Source organism: Ursus maritimus, unplaced genomic scaffold (genome assembly GCF_017311325.1).
Source record: "Ursus maritimus isolate PB19 unplaced genomic scaffold, ASM1731132v1 scaffold_25, whole genome shotgun sequence".
Taxonomy (NCBI): Eukaryota; Metazoa; Chordata; class Mammalia; order Carnivora; family Ursidae; genus Ursus; species Ursus maritimus.
The window spans coordinates 43301027-43325534 of NW_024425008.1; positions in this window are offsets into that span (position 1 = coordinate 43301027).

Here is a 24508-nt window from a genome sequence, read left to right on the forward strand (position 1 = left end):
GGCTTTTATAGAGCAAGGGGCCTGGTGGTGAGGTCACAGGGTCGTTTATCTAAAGTGGCATCATCTGTGTGCCAGAGGCTCTCCAGTCGTTAACCGAGCACCGCCTCCTGTGCACAGCATGAGGGCAGATCAACACAAGTGTCCCTCCTTCTGGGCAGGGCTGACATTAACCCCCCGGGGCTGGAACACGTAGCGCGGGGCGGGGGTCACCTCAAGGGCACGAACAAGATGGAGGCCCAAGAGTGGCGGCAGAGCTGTCAGCACTCCTACAAAGGTAACCAGGCTTTCTTACTCACCTTTGCAAGTTAGAACGGCACCCCGGTGCCAGGGAGGCATATGAGGCATGGAAAGGAGAAAGGACACCGTGCCTGTTCTCTTTTGTGATTAGACATAATTATGAAAGACTTTCCCACTCACAGGACAGAACCAGGCTCCAAGTATTGGCTTAGTGGCTAAGAGCACAGACTTCGCCTGATTCAAATAAAGGCTCTATTATCTTGGACAAGTGTCTTAACTGTTCAGGGTCCTGGTTTCTGCATCTGTATAATCATGCTAATAATACCCACCTCAAAAGATTTGTATGAGAATTAAATGATTCACTGCATGCAAAGTGCTTAGAACAATACCTAGCACATAGGAAGCTCAGGAAATATCTCATTATATAAATAATCATGTATCTCTTCGATATTAAGCATGTGTCCAACAGTTGGAACTTGAGAAAATGGCATTATAGAATGAAAATATTCCTTTGGTATTTTTGAAATGTTTTTGTATTAGTTAGAACTTTGTTGGTTGCAAGTTCAACTTAAACTAGCCTAAGGGGACAGAAAAATGAATTTATTGGCTCTTACGCCTAGGAAGTTCAGTGGTGTATCTGGCTTGGACCCAAAGTCTGTGTCTCTCTCTCTGTCTTTTCTCTCTCTCTCTCTCTCTCTCTCTTTCTATCTCTTGGCTGAGCTCACATGATGTCTCCCACCACTAGCACCTTACTTACATCCTCCTGGCCTAGCATCTCCGGTAGAAACAGTCTCACCCGACCCTCCAGCAGGAGAGACCCAGCAAGGACTGTGATTGGCTTAGCCTAGAACCAGTCACTTTAGGGTTAATCTAACTTCCTGGGTTAGCAGGAACCTACACTATACATTTCATAAGACAAAGATCCATTATAAATATTAGATTAAGCCTCCAATTTTTGTAATCAAACTATTGATTACCTTACACTCTCTAATTCTCTAAAAGTTAATTGTAACATGGATAGAGACAGGATCGTCATTCTTTTGTATAGAGATGGCAAATACATTAAATATGTTTTATATCTCATGCCAACCTAGAAAAATTGGTTGCGAATTCCTAGAGTGCTACGTTGAGAGATTCTGAGGTTGCATCCTTGCTCAGACAAAACAATACCAGCCACAGGTGTGGTTTGGGCGATGGTGGTACATATGACAGGTGATAACAGCCTGTGTGATGCCAGTTTAAGAACCCCTACCCACAGACTCCTCTCCATCGTTATAGATGGAGAGACTTTCAGTTAGAGCCGAGCGTCGGAGCTGAGCTTCCAGATAACGCTAGAATTAATTCAAATGGCCAACGAACACCAAAATGGCAGGTTTTAAGTGAGCAGCTTTACAACACCACGAATGAGTGTTGAGAGGCTGACTCATCTGCAGCAGAAAGAAGATGCTGGGGCACCTGGGTAGCTCAATCGGGTGAATGTCTGCCTTGGGCTCAGGTCATGATCTCGGCGTCCAGGGATGGAGCCCCACATCTGGCTCCTTGCTCAGCAGGGAACCTGCTTCTCCCTCTGCCTGCTGCTTCCCCTGTGCCTGCTCGCTCTCTCTCTCTCCGTCTCTCCCTGCACCCCCCCCAACAAATAAATGAAGGGAAAAAAAAAAAGAAGGAAGAAAACGCTGATTTACCTCTTTCAAAGCCCTCTGGGTCAATGTCTTATAAACCCTACCTTGAGATGCTTTCCCATTAAACAACAAATAAGGATAAAAAGGTAACTTGAACTTTTCTTTTTCATTTTGGTATTCTTATAGTCTAATACTTCAAATGAGATAGCATATACAGCGTTTCACCAATTGCTAGGTAGAGTAAGTACTCATCAGTGGTAGCTGTTCTCATGATTATTTCCACTTTTCTCTTTATAAAGCATATATTTTATCACCAAATAAACAGTGAGGGACTTGTGTAGCCAAATTCTTAAAGATTTTCTTGGAAGATCCCAGAGAAGATTTCCCTGTATTAATCATGATTTTTATTTTCTATAGTTTATGACGCTTGATATCGGGAGAGACCACCCTTCCAGAGCTGGCTAATTCTTAGAGGTAGCAAGCAGCTTGCTGATGAGCACACTTCTCACATACGAACCAACCAAACCGAAGTCCATATTCCCAACTACCTCCCTACATCAAGCCCTCACACACCAAGCCAACATTTCCCCGGCCCCAAATCACCCCAGGTCCGGGCACTAGACAACTAGAGACTAGCTTTATAGCTCAGAGCCCGCCCACATTATCCAAACTGTACAATCCTGTTTGCTCAAACTTGCCTCACCCCGTCCTTCCCACAGAAACCACATGACCCCTGGGCCAGGCTTTTCCCGTCACTCCTTCTGCTTCCTGACTTACCTGGGCCTTTCCCCATGTGCTGCTGCACGGAGCCGCCTGCCCACTCCTCTTGGGCCTTGTAAGTAATAAACTCTTCTTTCAAAGTCCGCGGTCTCCGTGTCTGTCATCTTACTATGCCTGATTAAAACGAATCCTGGGTACCTTCTAAGATACTCCCAGACCACAAACGATAGGGCTGAGGAATAATATGCAAAGAAAACAAATGCTCCCAAAATTGAAGTGGAAGTAAAAATAAGAGAAGAGTAAAGCCTTTAAAAAATAGTATGTTGATAACATTTGTTATTCATTGTCTTTCTCTAGTTGTGTTTGGGAAAGAAGTTGCCTCAATCCAAGCATATACTTGGAACTACGAAATTCCTACAGGAATAAAGACCCATTTGCTTTAGGGTCCCGAGTTTTAACAGAATTATGGACACTATGAATATTAGTAGAAATAATCTCTGATATTATCTTTAGCAATTCAGCAATTAATTAAATCTCATCAAAACATGTTCAAACCTGGACCGGTTGTTTGTTTGTTTCCATTTTCTTCTTTATTTTCAAGAAGCTTGTAAGTGATCTCTCTTGGTTTTCCTGCCAAATTTTAAAACCAAGCCCCTGGGTTAGATGGAACATGCCCATGTATAAAATCACGCATCAAAAGAAATGCCTAATTATAACGGCTTTTTGGAGTAAAGAATAGAGAGGGTAGACGTGGTGAGGAACCAGGAGGACCCGTAAGGACAAGCAGCACCTGCAGGGGCCGTTACGGGGACAAGGTGGAAAGCACAGCTTCCAGAGGGGATACTGCATAGACTCCGTGCGCTGGCGGGGGGGGGGGAGGACGATTTATAGACCATTTTTGGAGGAATCATTTGTGCTGAAGCCATGAACACTTTAGAGAGAGCTATTTGAGGAGGCAGATGTTTAGATAACATATTGCTGCTTTGCATTTCTCTAACACCTTCCATCGAAGAGCCGCAGAGTGTAACACAAACATTAACTAATAAATTAAGCCTCGTGGCAGCTCTGCATGATCGATAGGCATAATAGCCATTTCTATAGTGTGGGAAAGGCAGCCCCCTGCTCAGAGGGGCTGAAGTCATTTACCCAAGGTCATGGAGGGGGAAAAATGACAAACCCTTTCAAAATGGAGCACCAGTTCTCCCCACACTCACATGATGTGTGTTTTCTCCCCTGGCAAGTCCGCAACTTCAAGACTATGTGCTTTTTTACGGGACACTTAGGTGGTAGAAGAGGATGCAATGTATACCCTGGTCTCCACTGATCTGCTCCAGGAGATACCTCTTTAATTTAACTGAGAGATGGTTTGAAAATATTAAGTCTTGGATCAAAGCCTTCCTCGTTTCTCTCTGGTTTACCCAGGAATTAATTTGTTTGCTAATGCTGGTCTCTTCCCTGCGATGACAGTGGCCTTTAGCTCTGGAGTTACGTGTTCATGTTGCTTAATCCGATTACGCAAAGGACTTAAAATATTACAAGAATATCAAACAACCCCAACCCATCTGTGTAGGCATTCACGTAATTATTTTTATTGCTATTTTAATTTCTGAAGAGCCCATAAAATTGTTGTTGAAAGTAGAGTGTGACCTCTCAAGAAAAAACAGGGCCAATCCTTCACAGAATCTAATGGGCTTGTCAGTAAAATCTTTTTTACTCTTACGTATCTTCCTAAAGGCTACTCACTCCATTATCACACGTTTGGCATAGTCACAACTTGTTCCATACTGGTATTGTCTTTTTCCTCTTTCTCTTGATAACCCACATAATTTCTCCAAGTAGGGTCATCAGGCAGAGGGAAAACAAAGCAAGGAAACCAGACACAAATCCCTGGTACTCACAAACTCTTGGAAAGAAGTTGGCCACACCACCACTGTTACACAACGTGATGGGGTTTTCTACCTGCTGGCACGTTTTCCAGTTTCTCAGGGAGTAACAGGTTCACCTCTCAGTCACTCACGTCCTTAATTGCCGTTTGTTTTCTTTTTCCTATTGCAAGAACTAGCAGCTTTTTTTTTTAATGATGCAAGACATGATTTGCTTGTCGCCGGGTCGCAGCTTCCTTTCTTCTCCAGACGCTGTCCTGCAGCAGCGTTAGCAGTCACGTGATAAGATTATCGTTCATCGTGTTAGCAAACTACATGTAGGCAGCACTTTCCATCTCTCCACATGTCCCCACCCTGCTTTCTCCCCAGTCATCGCAACACCTCAGATGCAGGCACTGCCTAGGATATGGTGAGGCAAAAGGGCCAGGAAGGACCAGCCCACCTGGTTTCCACAGTGGGCAGAGGGCACTGGGAACGACATGGGCGTGGAGGCAGGCGTGCTGGAGGCAAATCCCAGCTGTGGTCACCCCGAAGAAATTCTGTCACGCATTGCCCTGGTCATCTCAATGAGGAGTGGGTACCTATCCAAACAGGGAGTGTGCGTGTTCAATGGAGGGAGCAGTGAATGCCAATAGTTTAGGAAGAAAGAAAACCACCCTACGTGGTTTTGATAGAGACTTCTGGGAGGCTGGTTGAAATCACCCTTTCAGACTACATAGATTTTTTATTTTTTTATTTTATTTTTTTTTAAAGATTTTATTTTTTTATTCGACAGAGATAGAGACAGCCAGCGAGAGAGGGAACACAAGCAGGGGGAGTGGGAGAGGAAGAAGCAGGCTCATAGCGGAGGAGCCTGACGTGGGGCTCGATCCCATAACGCCGGGATCACGCCTTGAGCCGAAGGCAGACGCTTAACCGCTGTGCCACCCAGGCGCCCCTAGACTACATAGATTTTTTAAAGCATAGTTTGTCCTAGAGTTAAGGTGTAAGTAAGCTTTGTGTACAGTCCATTGCTGACCCATGTTGTCAAACTTCCAGGGACAAAGGAAAGAAGGTGAAGAAGGGCAAGTCAGTGGAAACAGCACGTGGGTCAACCAGCAGCCTGAGCCACCGCTCCATAGGTGGGGATGCATTTTTGCATTTATGGTTGCCGCAATTTCTTCAGAACTCTCTTGTGTATCAAGGCCGATAAAGGAAGAACAAAAGAATTTGCTGGAAGAGAAACTGTTCCAAAGCCCAAAGCCAGAGAGGGAATATGCTCATTTCTCAGCACTGGACTCTGTTGTTTGGCCTTTGGAAGCTGGCCCTGGTCAGTTTGAGGTCCCTATACCTGATTCGAAGACTAAAGCTAGGGTCGGCGGAAGTGACGTGCCTACTGTGCACACCGTCATCGTTCAGGTTTTTAGGAAAGCTACAGCCTCTTCTTTGGAAGACCGTACTGCAACCTTTGAAGCAGCCGTAACAAAGTACCAGAGCCCATGAAACCAGTCCTTCTGATCTTCCAGGGAATCTGTGTATTGTGACAGGAAAGAAAATAATTTCTTAATCATTTGAGCCCCTGCTTGACTGAAGATTGGCAGGATTGAGTGGTTTTATGACAACTGAAGAAGATTTGTGGCTAAAAATTCAGCTAAAATTCTCACTTGAAACCATCAACAAAATATAAAGGAAACCTACTGATTGGGAGAAAATATTTACAAACCATATGCCTGATAAAGGATTAATATCCAAAATATGTAACTAACCCATGCAACTGAATGGCAACAAAACAAAAAACCACACAATGCGATTAACAAATGGGCAGAGGAACTGAACAGACATGTTTCCAAAGAAGACATACACATCGTCAACTGACACATGAAAAGATGCTCGACATCACTCATCATCAGGGAAACACACATCAAAACCACAGTGAGCTATCACCTCACACCTGTTAGGATGGCTGTCATTAAAAAGACAACAGCTAAATGTTGGTGAGGATGTGGGAAGAAGGGATCCTTTGTTCCCTACTGGTGGGAATGTAAACTGATGCAGCAACTATGGAAAACGGTATGGTAGTTCCTCAAAAAATTAAAACTAAAACTACCCTATGATCCAGCTCTCCTATTTCTGGGTATATATGTAAAAGAATTGAAATCAGGATCTCAGAAAGATCTGCACTCTATACTCATCGCAATATTATTCACAATAGCCAAGATATGAAGACGACTAAGTGTCTACCAACAAGTGAATGGATAAGGGTATACTATTGTTCACAGAATAATCCTCATTTATTTATTTTTATTATATATTATATAATGCAATATTATTGAGCCATGAGAAAGAAGCAAATCCTGCCATTGTTAACACAGATGGACATTGAGGTCCTTATGCCAAGTGAAATAAGCCAGACAGAGAAAGATAAATACTGCGTGGTATCACTTATATGTGAAATACAAAAAAAAAAAAAAAAAAAAAAAAGCCAAACTCATAGAAATAGAGTAGAAAAGTAGTTGTCAGGTGCTGGGGGGTGGGAGAAAAAGGGAGAGGTTGGTAAAAGGGTACAAAATTTCAGCTAGAAGGTGAATAAGGTTGAGGGTCTAATGTAAAGCATGGTTGATAACAATGCATTGTATTATTGAGATTTGCTAAGAGAGTTGAACTTAAATATTCTAAGCCCTAAAGATAAATATGTGAGGTATGGATGTATTAATTAACTCAATGAGGAGAATTCTTTCACAGGGAATACATATATGACCACAATGTACACTTTAAATATTTTATGATTTTATATGTCCATTATACCTCAGTAAAGCAGAAATAAAATAAAATTTTAAAAAATTCTCAGTTAAAAAAACCACTTAATTTCCATTTTGACTTTGATTTCAAGTCTTATTGGACAATGTGGGAGAAATGGAATATTTTCTCCCTGTATTATTCATATTACAAACTTCAGAAGTTAACACAGGTGACTTAAGTGGAAAAAGAATTTACTAAAAGGATTTTATTGCAGAATTTACAGAAGGGCTGGCGAAACCAGGAGAATGGGCAGGAACCACAGGAGACAAGTCTTCAGAGCTGTCCCCGTTTGGTTGAGGATGCTGCCCCCGTACAGCTACCTCGTCACTCACCGCCCCTCGTCTCATCTCCATGGAAGTTCTGGCTGAACCCGCATCTTTGGGTCCCTCCCTTAAGATTTAGAGTCTTGGGCATGAGCATTCTACTGGATGCTTTCCGGTTGGTCTTTTCTCCAACTTTCAGAGAGCAGTTGAGGGGATACCTGTGACCCTTCAGGTTCCATCTTGAGATCCCTCCAAAGTAGAATGGGGTGTTCACCCGTTAGACTGAACACCACAAATGTCTACCACAACTTACCACCTTCTTGACTGCTTAGGAAATTCCCACCATACTTTGCAACTCATTCTGTATGCTCTCTCTCTCTCCATATATGACTCAGATAGATATAGATAGATAGATGATAGATTAGATAGATAGATAGCACTCTTTTTTTAAAAAAAGAAAGCTTGATACATTTTTTATTGTGGCGAAATATATACAACATGAAGTTTACCATTTTAACTATTTCTACGTGTATAATTCAATGTCATTAAGTACATTTACAATGTTGTGTAATGTTTAAATCAATCGCAAATGGACACCAGACTTGAAATTTCCCCGAGCAGACTAAACCAGTTTAGTCATACAGGTAAAGCTTAATTTAGCTTATTTTGCCAGACAAGTGAGGCTACTTTGACCTGGGTCACTTCTTGTTTATGCCTCTGAAAATCATAAGTGAAACTTAGTTCATTCCCACAAATTGGTATGAAGTAACCACTAACAAGTTCCCCTTTCAGTAAAGAGAATTCCAATACAGTAACCGATCACTTTGAAGAATAAACAGTCATTACATTCCATGTAAGCGGCTTTAGAACAATATACCTCTGAGCCTCACGCCATAATTTGGTTTGCGTGCTACCAGTTTGCAGACGGTTTTTGCTTTGTTTTGTTTTGAACTCTAATTACTGCTTCAGTAATTCATTGTCTTTACTTTAGGGGTTTTTTGTTTTTGTTTTTGTTTTTTTAACTTTTGACAGTAACTATCACCACTATCTATCCCCAGCTATCAGTCACAGTTATTCCTCTGGCGAATGTGGGCAGAGGGGATCCGAGGTAGTTTTGTGGGCCAGGCTGGAAAGGGGTCCTTCCCAAGCAGAGACGCCAGGCTGCACCTGCTCCCGCCACACCGGAGCCGCTGACAAATGACGTTTACACGACAGCGCAGCTTTCCTGCCCACCGCGGCTGAGGAGCACAGGGCTGTTGCTCTGGGCTGCGAAGTAGAGTCCGAACCCTTCGGTGGCAGTGTGGCCAGTTCCTTTCACATTGAGGTCCCTTCCCAGCCCCCATTAGCTGGTTCATTGCCAATGTCCTGGTCATGAGGAAGCTGTTGACTCTATTTGACAATGTGTTACCTGTAACAGCATTCTAGACACACTCACCACACTTAATGTCAGCTGAGAAGAGAACCCTCCTTTGGCGCCCACTCTTGCGACAGTTCCAACGTCGCTGACCTTGCATAGGAGCCCCGTCCCAGCCGGTGTTTGCCTCCACTGCAAGGAACACAAGGCAGGGGCCTCGCCGCGGACAGCAGTCCTGTAATTGATCCCATTGTTGGGAACCTTTTGGAATTTTGAAAGCTAAATAATTTAGATTCCTGCCTGTAATAATGTCCTCGAGATTATTATGGTTCTTGTTCACATTTCCTGACCACATTAGGCAAGGGACCCACTCAGAAAATGGATTTTATAATCCATCGGTTTTCACACAAGTACTTTAAATAGAGAAATTGGGGCTCATGTGAATGAAGGGTGGGAAGACTGTCTCAGAGAATCCTGATTCAATATAGTTTGAAGAAGGTGAGGGAGAATGCAAAGAATTCACAAAAGGCTGAACAGTTTTCATCAGTCGTGCCCTGCTTCACAAAAGGGGGGAAATGAAAGTGGACGGTCCGCCATCTGATCTCCATTATGTGACCAGCGGCTGGGGACCGGTGGAGCGCTCGGCGTCTGGTGAGTCCCAGCCCTGAATGCTCAGAGGTACTGGGAAGGGAAAGTGTGCCTGCAGGCTGTGAGTTGGTTCTAGTTGCTTCTGCGTTGTCCCAGGTTGGTAATTGGCCTGTAACACTGATTGAGGGCGGGTTCCAACCTAAGGATTAGAAAGAATCCTTCCCCCGGGGGAGGCATCTGCTTCCTGCCATCCAGAAGCAATGATTCCACTTTCTCCTGCAAGTGCCTCGTTTTATGACAGCGTCATCTCCCTGCGTTCTCTTCCCATTTCCTTCTCTGCTGAGAAGCAACTATAGAGTGGAATTGGCAATTTTAGGGAGCTTTGAAATGAAATCTTTTATGCCTTTCCACTATCTGTTTTTCCTTCCCACGGTGAAAGCTGGCAAGCAAAATTACAGAGGGCTTAGGTCACAGATTAACTCAATTTCTGATGCTAGAATCTCCTCAAATTGTTTGTCTTCTCCTTTCTAGCCTCTTGCCCAGGAAGGTACAGGATTACAACATGACGAGTTACCATGGCAACCCCTATACTTTATCTGTTAAAAGTTCCAGACCCACAGAGCCTAATTTGATTTTAAAGATTTTAATTAATGATTTCTATGTTTTATGTAATAACACATTTTTAAATTAATGAATTGTAAAAAGGAAAAATGTAGTCAAATTGGTTTTGATTAAAAGATAGGTCACTTATTTAGATATGCTGCTTCAATTTATGTTGCTCAGACAACTGGATCTTCATTCAATCCAAATCTTTCCCACCAAAAGAGTGGTCCTTCTGTAACAGGCTGCAGTACTCTGATGGGAAGCTCACGGGTTGGAAGATTTAGGAGAGCTGGCCTTGCCACACTGGTATTTGCTTGTCATCTAAGACTGCTATCAATGATTGGTAAACAGTGAACTACATCAAGGAAGAAGACCCTTTGAATTTTATTTTATTTTTTTAAAAGATTTTATTTATTTATTTGACAGAGAGAGAGACAGCCAGCGAGAGAGGGAACACAAGCAGGGGGAGTGGGAGAGGAAGAAGCAGGCTCACAGCGGAGGAGCCTGATGTGGGGCTCGATCCCATAACGCCCAGATCACGCCCTGAGCCGAAGGCAGACGCTTAATCGCTGTGCCACCCAGGCGCCCCTAACCTTTGATTTTTAATATGCCTTTTGAGGGAAACTTTAGGGACAGTGTGTAAGCCTCTTGTGTTCTGTTTGCCCTGGATTGGCAGGCATGCTTGTTATGGGAGTTGCTGCCTGGAGAGCATTAGAACAGTGCCTGCACTTTGTGAGCGCTCAGTGAATTCTCATCATCATTGTTTGCCTTTTTATGATGATTCCAGTCTAAAGGGCTTGAGTATCGTGGCCTCCTCACCGTGTTGGGCTTGCGCGTTCTGACCACAGTTAGGTCTCACTCTTGACTTTCTCTGCTGTGAGCTCTTGATTCGAGAGTTCCACATGACCTCTGACCTTTAAGTCTGGATGGTTTTAAGAAGAATTTTGTTTCAAAAAAAATTAAGAAAGAAGAATTTCATAGCATCTTGGGTTGCAGTCTTATTTGGTGGTTAATGTGAACATAACTTGGGTTGTGAAATCACCGTTGGAAGAATCTTCACTGAGTTAGAGAAGCAACAGAGAGATGGTGCATCATAATGTCTTTGGCTTCTGAACTCTTTTTTTTTTCCCTAGTGCCTTCCAGAGCTGCTGGCATCTGTCCCACTGCCTCTACCCCAAAGTGGTTTGGAGTGGTAATGCACCTAGAACCGGAGGGTGAAGCTGGCATGGTGGAAGCAGCTTCCTGCGGAAAGGGCAGGCAAGCCTGAGCGGGGCACTAGAGGCTGGGAGAAATGAAGGTTGAGACAACCAACAAGAGCAGCTCAGCTGTCCTCTTGCGGCACAAATGGGGAGGGTCTCCTAACCACAGGTCCCCGTGATTTGTATTTTCCTGGGGTGGAGTTCCCCATCCCTCTCTGCTCTCTCGCCAGGCACCTCCTTCATCCCTGACACCCCCTAGATGGCCTAATTCCCTTTCCCCGCGAAGCTCTATCCCTCCACCAGAAGGAGGAAGATTCTCAGCCCCTTTCTATGACTCACGACTTGAGTAATGCCTTGGTGCTTCCACCAGTCTTTGTTGGTGTTTTCCTCTTCTTGGGTGTGATAAGCTCTGGAGGAAGATACAGATGGAGTCCCAGCATGCCAATCCCAGACCAGTCTCACCACATAAGGGAACTATAGCTAAAGGTACACAGGGAAACATTATTTTTTTCTTAGAGTCGGTAGCCTGATTTCATCTCAAAGAAAGAATGTTTCTTCCAAAGCCATGACTTTGGTCTTTCTCTTCTCATATAATAGACCCCACCTCTTGACCATTTTTTGCCTGAGCTCTGCTACCTCTTTAGAGAAACCACTTAGCTGGCAATGGCTGTTCTCCTTTTCATTCCTGGGTGGGGTGGAGCTTGCTCTAATGTACCACTTTAAACACTTGAAACTGTTGTATCTACTAACAGTGGTCATGGTGGAAAGAGGAAATAGAAAGAAGGAGAAGTGGCAAGAAGGTGATTTCCAATTCATCCCAATACCAGAGCTAGAAGGAAACGTAGCCCTTTTGGCCTTGAGTGCTGGGGAGGAGGGAGTACTGTGGGCAATGAGGCGCTCAATGGATAGAGAACTATGCCTACAACACAACAGGTGCTCAATGAATCCTTCCTCTTGAACTTTTAACTACTTTCTTGGCATCTCATTGCTCCTTAGTACCTCTAGCAAAAAGAGTAGTTGGAAAACAAAAAGGAGGATAGTATGGTTTTCACCGACTTTTAGAAACAATGGGATGTTAATTTTATCAAAGCCTTTCGATGCACATTAATGGTTTAATCGTGGAAATGAATATAATGCATTTAAAACTTTTCTGAATCTTATGTTCATCTTCAACTTTGACTTGTATCAGTTAACAGAACGATTTTCACCACCATTAGGGAACATGAGACCGCGGAGAAAACAACAAAGAGTTATGTGCTTACAGGTGAAGACTGGGTACATGAGAAGCACCCCCTTTTAAAAAATAAAATATATTCAATCTGTATGATCTATGTCTCAGCAGTTATTAGAAAGTGTTTATTCAATGTATCTTTGATTTTGGCCCTCGGAAAGGTGCCAAACAGAAACTTACCCCCAACCCTACTACTCTAGGATCTTGCAAGCAAAGCTGACTATATTGGTGGCTCTGTTGTGTCCTGTAGGGCACATTGCTACACATACATTACGCGGATAAATAAAGCAAGACAACTGCAAAGGGAACTCAATATGCCACCCAGCTCAGCCTGTCTGTTCAGCCCCATCAGTTCTTGTTGATGGATTACTTCCATAGGGTCCAGCCCAGCCTGGTCCACCGATCCTTACCCCCAACCTCAGCCACATCCATGTGGGGGAAAGACAATCCTGTGTCAGCCCATTCCAAGCCTAAGTGTGGTGGAGAATTAGCCAGATGGGAATCTGTGCCTCAGCCTGCCAGACTTTCCTCTCCAACATCTACTCCATGGGAACTGACTGGGGCCAAAGACTAGGCATCAGCTCCCTAGCTCTATATGAACTTAGAGCCAAGCAGAAAAAGGGCTGGTAGCCCAACTGAGAGATGGTGTGGCAGATGGAGCCATTTTGTTCCTTAATTAACATAACAGCTGCAAGCAATCAACCCACTCTCTCCATAATCTTACCAACAACACTGGTGGGTCCTATGTGTGTTTGTTGGCTACGTGTGCTGTGCGTTGCCAATAATTGGTAACATATGACTTTGTCCCAAGGCACAGAGCATGCTTTATTCTGCATATTCATTTAAAAAGAATTTTTAAAACTTCGTATATGTCAGATGTTCTGCAGATGCAGAATCATCTTCTGGTCTTGAACCATATCCAAGAATTTGTATCAGTCTTTATCCTAGCATGATAAGAAAGATTCATGGAAAGTTTTGGGTTTGGTGGCTTAGAGTTTTCTGATTTCTCCTAATTTGTTTACTTTTAAAAGGCAAGCTATAAATATTAGTGGTAAGTGTGTGATGAGTGGAAGTGCATTCCTACATCCACCTCGGAAAGATTATACTAATCCAGAGGTCAGCAATCAGCTGAACTTCTAACGAACCAGTTCTCAAAGTTTTGAAGGAAAGTTTTTAAGAGTACTTTGTAGTTTAAATGGCATATTCCCTCTGAAATTTGATTCCAACTCTTTGAAAATATGGAAGGATCTATGTGTTCCTCCGTTGCATCATACGTAATATTTAGAATGCAGATAACTGTGTAAGACAGGTGACCGAATTGTACGTGGCACGTAATAGGCTTGAGTAAGAACCCGATTCAGCAGTAAATGAAAGGCAATATGCTGTACGTAATGGGATCCTCGCCGATCCTGTGCAGCGGTCTGTGAAGCTAACCCCAAATGTGGCTTGCATAGGCAGATCACCAAAACGGACAGCACTCCACTATATGTTGACAGTGGTGACAATATGCTTTTCTCGCGTGAGGAATTCTTATAAATCAAGTGAAATCAGCCACATAAGTATTTCCCATATGACTTTTACCCTTTCTGCTATAAACTCTAAGAGGCCGGGACTCAGGTGTCCCATGGCATTCCCCTGACTGCTGGGCATAGGCCAGAGAGGTTGGCTGGCTATGGTGGACTTTGGTCCAAGGAACCTCTGCAGCATGCTCCCCCAGCCCAGATGTCAGGAAAGCAGAAACAGGCACGTGGAGTCTGGGGCCCAGAAAGTCTTCACCTTGCAGCTCAGAGGCCACTGTAGAAGGTACCCAGAAGGTGAAAGAAAGAAAGGGTTTGCAATTGTAGATGACAGTCTCCAAACATTGAGAGCTGAGGAGAGGGTGTAGGAGCCTGTGGGTCGATGGTCCCCTGACGAAATCTCCCTAGCAAAGACCCATGTCAGACCATTAAAGTCTATTCACAATAATCACCAACATCCATGGAACTCTTAACAAGTGTCAAACACTAAACCACCTCCTAATTCTCGTAGCAAAGGGTGAGGTAGATACTGCTAATACCTTCATTCTACATTTATTTGGCACAGAATGAAAAAGTCACTTGCCCACAATATACCATTAGTGAGGTTTCAAACCCAGATAATTGGACTCTACAATGGACCTATTAGTACTCCAATAAAGTCCCTTTTCATGCATAAGATGATAAGAAAGTAGCTCATAAGATCTTACTGCAACAGCATGGCCACAGGTCTCTTTACCACCCCAGGCATTTCTAAGCCCCGCCCCAGCAGAGGGTCCACCTGCAACTGACCAGACCACCTCGAGAACACCCCAGACCCTCTCAAATCTAGGGCAGCCACACCACGGTACCCATTGTCCCTGCGTGAGCCATTGCATCTCCAGACTCTGGTCCTCCCTGCCCCCTTGTGTGTGTCTCCATCAGGTCTTGCACACACCATGGCACCCCTTCCTTCCGGGACTGCCTTTCCTTGCTCTTCACCTGTCAACCAGATGCTCCCTCCTTGAGATCCTTGAAGTTTTTCTTGGCCAATGCCAGACATGGCTTCTGATTTGTCAATGCTATACGCATCTGTCTACTCAGTCAGCGGATATATGCTGGTATGCTTTCAGCCTCAAGCTACAGAAAGTCTGTCTTCAATGGGATTTAGCCACAGTGAAATGGTTGGTTATATTCTTGCAAGTCCACCGTGGGGGCCAATATTTGGGTTGCTTAGTCCAGAAGCTCTGGCTCTGTTTTTCTGGGATTCTGTTGACTTTGTCCTGCTCTATATGTTGGCTTCATGCTTACTGTTACAGAAAGATGGAAGTAGAATCAATTCTGGAAGCAGGAGTCTGAACTCTCCCAGAAGCCTCCAGAAAGCTTCACATGGATCTGATTTGAGTGGCATGCCTGGTCTGAAAGCAACCAATCACCAGCACCAGGGTAGAATTAACCCATAGAATCATTCTGTGGAATTACCACAGAAATTTGAGGGAGGTGGCATAGCGTGTCATATTTCCTCTGCTCACATGCACACTCCACTGTCTCAGATTTCCTTACAAATCACAAGTTCAAAAATAAAAACATTAACAATTTCAAGATGGTGATAGCAGAACACTGAACAGAGGACAGAGGGATCTGAGCATGAGACCTGTGCACCTGAACAGGTCCCACGTCCACGAAACTGGTCCTGGGTGAGTAGTTCCCTAAACAAAATCAGGGTCCTTTTAGAAAGGAGGGCATCTAGATTGACTTCCCAATCACCATTGCCCAGTGGGCATCATCTTCACTCCGTAGCTGAGGACACGGATCCTCCAAGATGGCATCTCGCTAGTCGTGAAGCCGACATTCACACCCAGATCAGCCAACAAACACCGAGCCAGCCTGTTCCTACTCTCAGACTGATCACGTGTAACTGGGGATTGCTCTTGGTCTCCTGAGACTCGTGCTCCAGTGGCTCGTCAGGGACTAGAAATCGGTGCTCCTGGGTCCTGCACAGAAAGTAACTGGAATTCTGCATCAGCGCAGGCCCTGCGTAATGGTTTCTAGGGAGAACCGCTTAGCGTGGGTTTATTTATTCAATTTGTCACCACGGCTCCGATTGCTAGGAGGAGTGCATAAAAGGATGATAGATTCAAATATGACGTTAAGGGAAGCCAGTAAAACCCCTGCTCGGGGGAATCAGATACCGACTGTTGGAATTGCTTCGTCTCATTTTTGAAACCTGCGCACTTTGAAAATGCCTGGGCCTTAAATCTGGACGCTCTGCTTCTCCTTGTCTGTGCTCACGAGTTTCGTGGGGCACTGCCGTGGGGACGTATTTCTGAGAATGACACTCAGGCACCGGGAAGCAGATGATGAATGAGCAGACATTATTTGGGCAATGCGGTTTTCACACAGGGGCTGCGAGAGAATATATTTTCGGGTGCTTCTGTGGGTATTTAAGTCGGAGCCTGAATATACAGTAAATCAGAAGCCCGAGAATACAGTGCAGAGGGCCATGTTTTATGTATGGTCCTGACGGCGTCCCTCGGCTGCCTCCGTGGGAGGGGGTGGATTTATGGCCCCTCACTTGCAGGTGGTGGCAGCTAATATGTGGCACGGCTCTCTGTCTACGCCTGGGAGTATTTATTTTGTGGTTCACCCTGAGGTAAAGGGAACGTGTAAGCCAAACTAGGGACTTTTTGACTCAAGAAATGCCACCCGTGTGAAGATGGCATCACTTCCTGAGGACAGAGAGAGAGCTTAGTGTATACACAACACACTTGCTCCTAGATCTTTCGAAGGCTGTTTCTTGTGGCAAACAGCACACAGCGGGGGGAGGGTTTTTTTTTTGGCTCCCTGATGGCTCACTGGTTTTTTCCCTGGGGCAGGGCTGACTTATCATTAGGCACAGTGCCTGGGGCCTGCGACACTTTCAGGGGCCCATAGACATGTCTTCATTTTAATTTCTTTTAAAATACGAAAAAAAAAATAAATGTAATAGTAATGAATGTATCATGACGGATGCAGCATGGATTATCCTTGTCTTGACACCAATGAGGTTGTCAAATACTTTTAATGTTTATCTTTTCAATAAAGGCGCCCACAAAGATCAAATTGCCTCAGGCCCGTGAAAGTCATCATGTGTCCCTATGGTCGAGGTAACACAAGGCTTAAAATCGAACTTGTTCCGTTTCCCCAGGCAGGCACCAGAGAGGGCCCGGGCATCAGGGGCTGTGTGAGGGCGAGCTGTTGAAGTCCACATCAAGGGACCAGTGCGGTTGGTTCCTCCAAGGGCTGTGACGAAGAATCTGTTCGATTCCTCTCTTCCAGCTCCTGATGGCTTGCTGGCAATCTGTGGTGGGCCTTGATTTCTAGAAGATGACCCATTAGGGTGACCTCTGCCTTCATCTGCACATGGCCTTCTCTCTGGGGGCATGCATGCCCGTGTCCAAATTTCCCCTTTTTATAAGGACAACAGTCATTGAATTAGGGGCCCACCCTCCTCCAGTATGACCTTGTCCTAACTAACTATATCTGCCATGACCCTGTTCCCACAAATAAGGCCACATTCTGGCTTGCTGGGAGTTGGAGTTTCAATGTATGAATTTGGAGGGGACACAATTCAGCCCATAACAGCAGTTCACACTGACCTTGATCTCAGATTGGCCTTGAATGAGAGCCTCTTCTGCCTGAAATCCCACAAAAGCAGCCCAATATGAGTCGCCTGCAAATCTTTCGTTTTACCTTCTCTCAACTTCCGTCTCGAGGCTGGTGTGTGCACCCTCCCATCCAAGGGTGTAAGCAGGGACTCCTGCACCCAGTGTCTGCTGGGGGTTAAGGGAAAATGAGAGGTGAGTCACCATGATGTCCCTTTGTATCCCCCCAAACCCGCTCTTTAACAAGAAGAAGAGGGTAAAGAGTGGGCCATGGAGATAAGGTGAGACAGAAGGTCGCCAGGTACTAGAACAGAGCAGGAGTGGGCTTTTCCTGATGGTCTCTGTGTCAGGGTGGAGGGTCCTTCACAGGCAGGTCAGGAGCAGAGATGCTGAGTCTGAAATGCGGGGGTGCCATGGGAGTTTCTGGGATTGGCATCGAGCCCGGGCTGTGTGGGAAGAACTGAATAGTTTAGCAAAGCAGCTGTGGGCATTAGCCAGGTTCCTTCATCAGCCATGCAAGCCCCCAAGACTCAAGTCATCTTTGCACAAATATCACACTGTGCAGGAGTGGGTGAGGCGGAAAAAGAATAGACTGTATGGTGACTAACATAACATAATTCAAAAAATAAAAAAAAAGAAGGAAATTCACCTTTATGCTTAAAAGATGATCAATAGAGATTTTACTCAAATTTTATGTTTCCCAATGTCATTATTCTCTATCCTTTCCCTTATGTCTCTAAATAAATGATAAAGAATAACCCAAATTCAAAAATACTTGTGTTGGGGCACCTGGGTGGCTCGGGGTCCTGGGATAAGCCCTGCATCAGGCTCCCTGCTCGAGGGGGAGTCTGCTTCTTCCTCTGCCTCCCCCTGCACTAGTGATCATACTTGCTGTCTCTAATAAATAAAAAAAAAAATCTTTTCTAAAAATTAAAAAAAAAAAAAAAAGAAAAAGAATAGACTTGGGAGTTATATGCACCTGCATGTAAATTCCAAATTCTGAGTCCACTTGGCTTTAGGCAAATTGCTTTATCTTTCTAGCCGCAAGTTCCAACAACTGTAAAATGAGAATAACACCACCACCACCACCACCTAACCCATAAGGTCGCTGGGGAGACTAGATACGGTTCTATGAAGTGCCTCACAGAGTCCTGGCACGTGGTAGGTGATGAATAGTCACAGTGATGAGACAGTCTTGTACTAACGAAATGCCAGCATCACTGAGACAGGCTCTGTGCATGAAGTTGAAACCAGGGCTTAAACATCCAGGAGCTGTTCTTTAGTTCTAGGCTTAAAGTGCACACACGAAGTCCTGAGTATTGTCTCCGGGTTCAAAATCTTTTAAAACAAGTGAATACAAGAAAAGGGGACCAGGACTGCCTCGGACAGTTTGCCTTTTACTATTATGGATGGTGAGTGCCAACTTAGGGTCCTTGACTTGTGCTGTGTCTCTGCCTTCCTTCAAAAGTGAGTAGAAAAAGATGGGGCACCTGGGTGGCTCCGTCAGTTAAGCATCCGACTCTTGATTTTGGCTCAGGTCATGGTCTCAGAGTCCTGAGATGGGGCCCCGTGTGGTGCTCCGCACTGGGCGTGGAGCCTGCTGAAGAGTCTCTCTCTCCCTCTCCCTCTGTCTTCTCCCTACCTCTCCCTTTCTCTCTCCCCCTCTAAGAAAAAAAAGTGAGTGAAAAATAAATGATAATAATAAGTCCTTATATGGGTTTAATGTGTGCCACGTCCTGTTCTTTATATAATCCCTACGACAAGCTTGAAGAATAAGTACAGAGATTAGATCTTCATTTTTTGCAGATGAGAACAGTTAAGGTGCAAGAACCGGAGGCAACATCTGGTTGCACAGTACTTGCTCAGAGCCACTGCTGTGCTCCTCATAGACTGTATGCCCTCTCTGCTGTGACCCTACAGAAGTGGGGTACGTGTGCAGGTGTCTGTGTGTTGGTGTCGGAGGGCACCCAGCCCTCCACTCGCAGCCACTGGCAAGAAGGCAGGGGTGAGGAGTTTCATTTCAGCTGTTCTCCCTGCTTTTTGCAGAACTTGTTGTCCCTTGAAGGATATTGAAACAGGAAATGAATAAAGAGGGGTTTCAAAATAAAATCAAGACCAAGATAGCTTGCGTCTTGTGCACGTCTGACAGATAAGCCCTCAGAGTAATAAGCTCCTTGGTACCAGACTTCTCTCCCTGGAATATTAAGCGTTCCGGTGCTATAACAGTGGTGGGACCCATTCTGTGGACTATGCTGTGACCATCTGCTCAATACCTCCCTTCCTTTGCCTGTGTTATAATGGCACATCAATTCTGTGGACAATTATGTAACCATTAAAAATGGTAACTTATAGGGGAGCCTGTGTGGCTCAGTCAGTTAAGTGTCCAACTCTTGATTGTGGCTCAGGTCATGATCTCAGGATTGTGAGATCACGTTGGCCTCCATGCTGGGTGTGGAGCCTGCTTAAGTTTCTCTCTCTCTCTCCCCCTCTGCTTCTTTCCCCGGCTGGTGCATGCGTACTCTCTCTTTCTCAAAAAAAAAAAAAAAAATATATATATATATATATATATATATATATATATGGTAACTTGTAAACTTTCAAAGTTAAAATATATAACAGTGTGGAAAATGTTCACAATATAACATTGAGTAAAAGAGTTGCATGTAAAATATGTACACATGGGGACAAGACCCTGAAGGACTAGGAAAAGAAACATTGTTTCCCAAAATTGCAGATTTACTAAAAAAAGTCTCACTTACTTCTAAAAAATGCAAATGAAGCAAGATGTTTACTCGTGCCATCAACGGCAAACATAATACATACATAGAGACTCACAGTGTTTTGGAGATGGCTGGATCTCTACGATTGATAAAAATAGCATTAAAATGGCAGAGATTACACTGGATGCTGGAAAACTTATTATGGGATAAGTAACGTGCTTTCTTTATCCTCTTTGAAATTCCTAAGTGGTTGGAGAACGTGAGAGGAAGGAGGAGACGAAGACAAAGAGATGATCTTTCCCTCTGAGATGTCACCTCACACTAGGTCCCTGGGATAAATGAGCAGCCTCAAACCCTGTGAGGAAGGAAGCAGGCCACAAATCACAAATAAAACATGGACTAAATGAAATATCACTGAAGAAATCTCCCTGGGTACGTTTTTCGATGAACCTGAAATCTATTAGGTGTTTTTTTAGTTCTCCATTTTCTTCACTAACTTAAAGTCTTATTTGCCCTTGTTGCTTTTTTTCTACGTTAGTTTACTCACCGAATGATTTGCTGTCAGCTTTGGGCATTCGAGTTTTCCAGGAGTGAAATGAATTTTTTATAATTCAGCTCTGTTTACTAACACATCTTTTTAAAGGTGGATATTGCAAGTAAAAGAGCATTTTTTTCAGTGCAATGCCTTTTTGCATCTGTACTTCGTCTGCTCTGTTGGTCTGGGTCAGCTGAGACTCCAATACGTCTTCAGTATAGATGCATCGAAGAACTTCGAGAAATCAATCAACTGCCTTCACTCCACAGGAAGTGTAGGTCACTAACAAAAGCTAGTTTTTCCCATTTCAAAATGTTATAACATAGAAAGGGACATGAAAATGAAATGACTTAGAGTAAATCCAGTCCAAGACTAATTTCCATTTAAAGTAAACTCTCAGGTTAGGTTAGACCTAGACAAATTAATTGTCTTTCAATTCTTGGAGGTCAAATCCAGCATATTCTTGATCGTTCCTGTGGCCAAAGTCCCTGGAACAAGTGACGGGTTTCCCAACTCTCCTTAAAGACTTTGATACTAAGGTGATCCCTTGAGAAATCAGTGTAAATGATGTGTGATACTAGAGTGAAAAAACAATGAACTTGGAGCAAGCAGACTTGCTAAGAAGGTCCAAAATGAACCCAGTGTTCCTAAATAAAAATATTCCAGAAGACTGTGATCCAGGAGCAGGTCCCAGTGGAGAAGAAAAATAGGATTTTGAAATGTGTTGAAATTTCCATCAGTATAGCCATTGGTGTGACAGCGACTAGACTTGTCCCCAGTTGACTTGTGGTGTTACTCCGGTCCTCAAGGTGTGGCCTTTGGGAGACTGTGTGACTCTCAGTCTCCGTGTCACCTGGAGTCCTGCCACAAATGCAGAGAGACTGGGTGGATTTTTGTCTGCCTGTTCACTTGCGTTCCCCTCATGTCTTTAACAGTGTCCAGCACACGTAATTGCTGGATGAATTAATTTCTCCAGCCCAATCCAAAATCACTGAATTAAACTCTCTGGAGGCAGGTCCCACGAATCTGCATTTCAATAGGATCTCCAGGTGGTTCTTAGGCACAGTGAAGTGTGAGAACCATTGCCCCACTGGGCATTGACACTGACCCGTACGCTATTAGGCTGAGTGGTTCCCCTGAATACACCACAAAAAAATCTCGAAGCTTAAAATGAAGGAACAGCCATTCCTTGGTTTCTACTATGGCAACAACTATTCCCCGACATTGTACAAAACATTTGTGCCCGTTATCTCTGGGCGTTAGGTTAGACAGTTATTCTTATCCCCATTTTACAAGGGGGGAAAACCTGGACATGTGCCAGGCCAAATAATGAACAAAATAGGAATCCAAACCTACTCCCCTAGACAGAGGTTAGAAAATTCTTCTAGTTGCTTGGGCAAAAGGCCCCGCGTAAATCCCCAGCGTTATTACTCTCAACACTTCGCACGGTGTTAGACCACTTTCCTATAATCACTCCATTCTCTCTTATGAGACTCGAGGTTTAATCGGAGGTTCCAATAAGAGATTTTATGTGTTTAATGGATTTTGGTGTAATAATCAAGGGTCTGAAATGCTAGTCAGAAAGCCAGCTGACTTCTAATGAAGCTGCACTTGGGGAAGCAGATTTTTAAGAAGACATTACAAGTCTACACTGTAGAAGCAGACATGCAAATATTTAGGGGAAAAATATGCAAGGTGTCTAGTTACTTCTAAAACCTTGGATACTGACAGGCATGTGTATTCCAACGCCCGCTGTTAAAATAGCGTAACTCGTGTTAGAAATTTAAATTGTGGATCTGCCGGCTCAATTTTTAGGAAGGACCCAGTAGGGGTAGCAATGGGTGCTTAGACAGTTTCTTCCGTTTGGCGCTTCCGAGGGCCCTGGGACTGGGCTCACTTTCCTTTCCCCAGTGCTCCGTCCTTACCCCCACAAGCCCCCCATGCAGAACAGAAGGCGGGCTTCCCAGCTTCCCTAACCACACCCCATCTTTGCAGTCTTCAAAACATGCACTCCTTCACTTCTTTTTAATTACTTAAGGCATTTTTCAACTGGACACTACAAGAAGAATGGGATTAACAAAAAGAACCAGAAGTGAGGAAGGGACATATTATGGGAACTCATATTTACAGCTACATCAGAGCCATTTCCCCGGGAAAGTCTATGGTGCATTGCTAGCTAGGCATTGCCTTACATTCCCAGCACGCTTGGGAATATTCTAAATACCAGGCAAGCACTCTCACTGCAGAGATATACTAAGTCTAAGATACGTGGAACACTATGTAGTCCATATCTCAAACCTTACGTGCTCGGTCCACACAGGGAAACGCACGATTCCTAAGTGACCTCACCCACGACCAATGACATTGCGACTTTCTTGAGGTGGGACTGTGACACAAGGGTCCTCCTTGCTTCTCCACCCAGGCCACAGAGCTTTTGGTCCCGGAGCATCTCTGATTCTTCCTACCTTTTACTAAAACGTAAATGACGCTAACTGGCCTATTTCTATACCCATTTTTCTAGACTGGATGATCAGTGGCTCTCAGACTTGAACGTGTCTGAGACACACCTGAAGTATTCATAGAGTTTAGACCCTCTGTCGCCAGTCCCACAGATTAACTTAGCAAACCAGAGCGGGGCCCAGGAATCTGAGTCAGCCTCTGTGCCAAGGTCCACGGTGATTCTGAGGACTGCTCATGGAGCAGCTGAAAGCCGGATCCTGCCTGGAGCTCAGTGCCCTGTCCTACCTCGGTTGGACCCTTAGAGCACAGCTGCCACTCGGCAAAGCATGAATGAGTCTCTGCGTGCCTCCTATTCGTTCCACAGCTACTCTAGTTCTTTTGGGTGGAGCTCTGGGCTTGTGGGTGAAGAACTCTTCCCTGTGTATGATCTCCAAAACTTCCTTCCTGGCAGCGGCAGGACACCCTGTATGAACGAGGAGCATTATTAAGCTCTTCACCTATCCTGGAAGGCCGTGGTTGTTCCAGTAGGTTGTTGAATTCGCTGGCAATATCGGCTCACAATTTCAGGCTATGGGACGCAGCTGCTTCTTTTTTTTATTATAATAATATTTTTTATGATATTATGTTAGTTACCATACAGTACATCCCTGGTTCCATGATTCATTAGTTGCATATAACACCCAGTACACCATGCAATACGTGCTCTCCTTACTACCCATCACCAGTCTATCCCATTCCCCTACCCGCCTCCCCTCCGAAGCCCTCAGTTTGTTTCTCAGAGTCCATAGTCTCTCATGCTTCAGTCCCCCTTTTGATTACCCCCCCTTCTTTATACCTTTCTTCCCCTACCGATCATCCTAGTTCTTATGTTCCATAGATGAGAGAAATCATATGATAATTGTCTTTCTCTGCTTGACTTATTTCACTTAGCATTATCTCCTCCAGTGCCGTCCATGTTGCAGCAAATGTTGAGAACTCGTTCTTTCTGATAGCTGAGTAATATTCCATTGTATATATGGACCACAACTTCTTAATCCAGTCATCTGTTGAAGGGCATCTCAGCTCCTTCCACAATTTAGCTATTGTGGACATTGCTGCTATGAACATTGGGGTGCGTATGGCCCTTCTCTTCACTACGTCTGTATCTTTGGGGTAAATACCCAGTAGTGCAATGGCTGGAT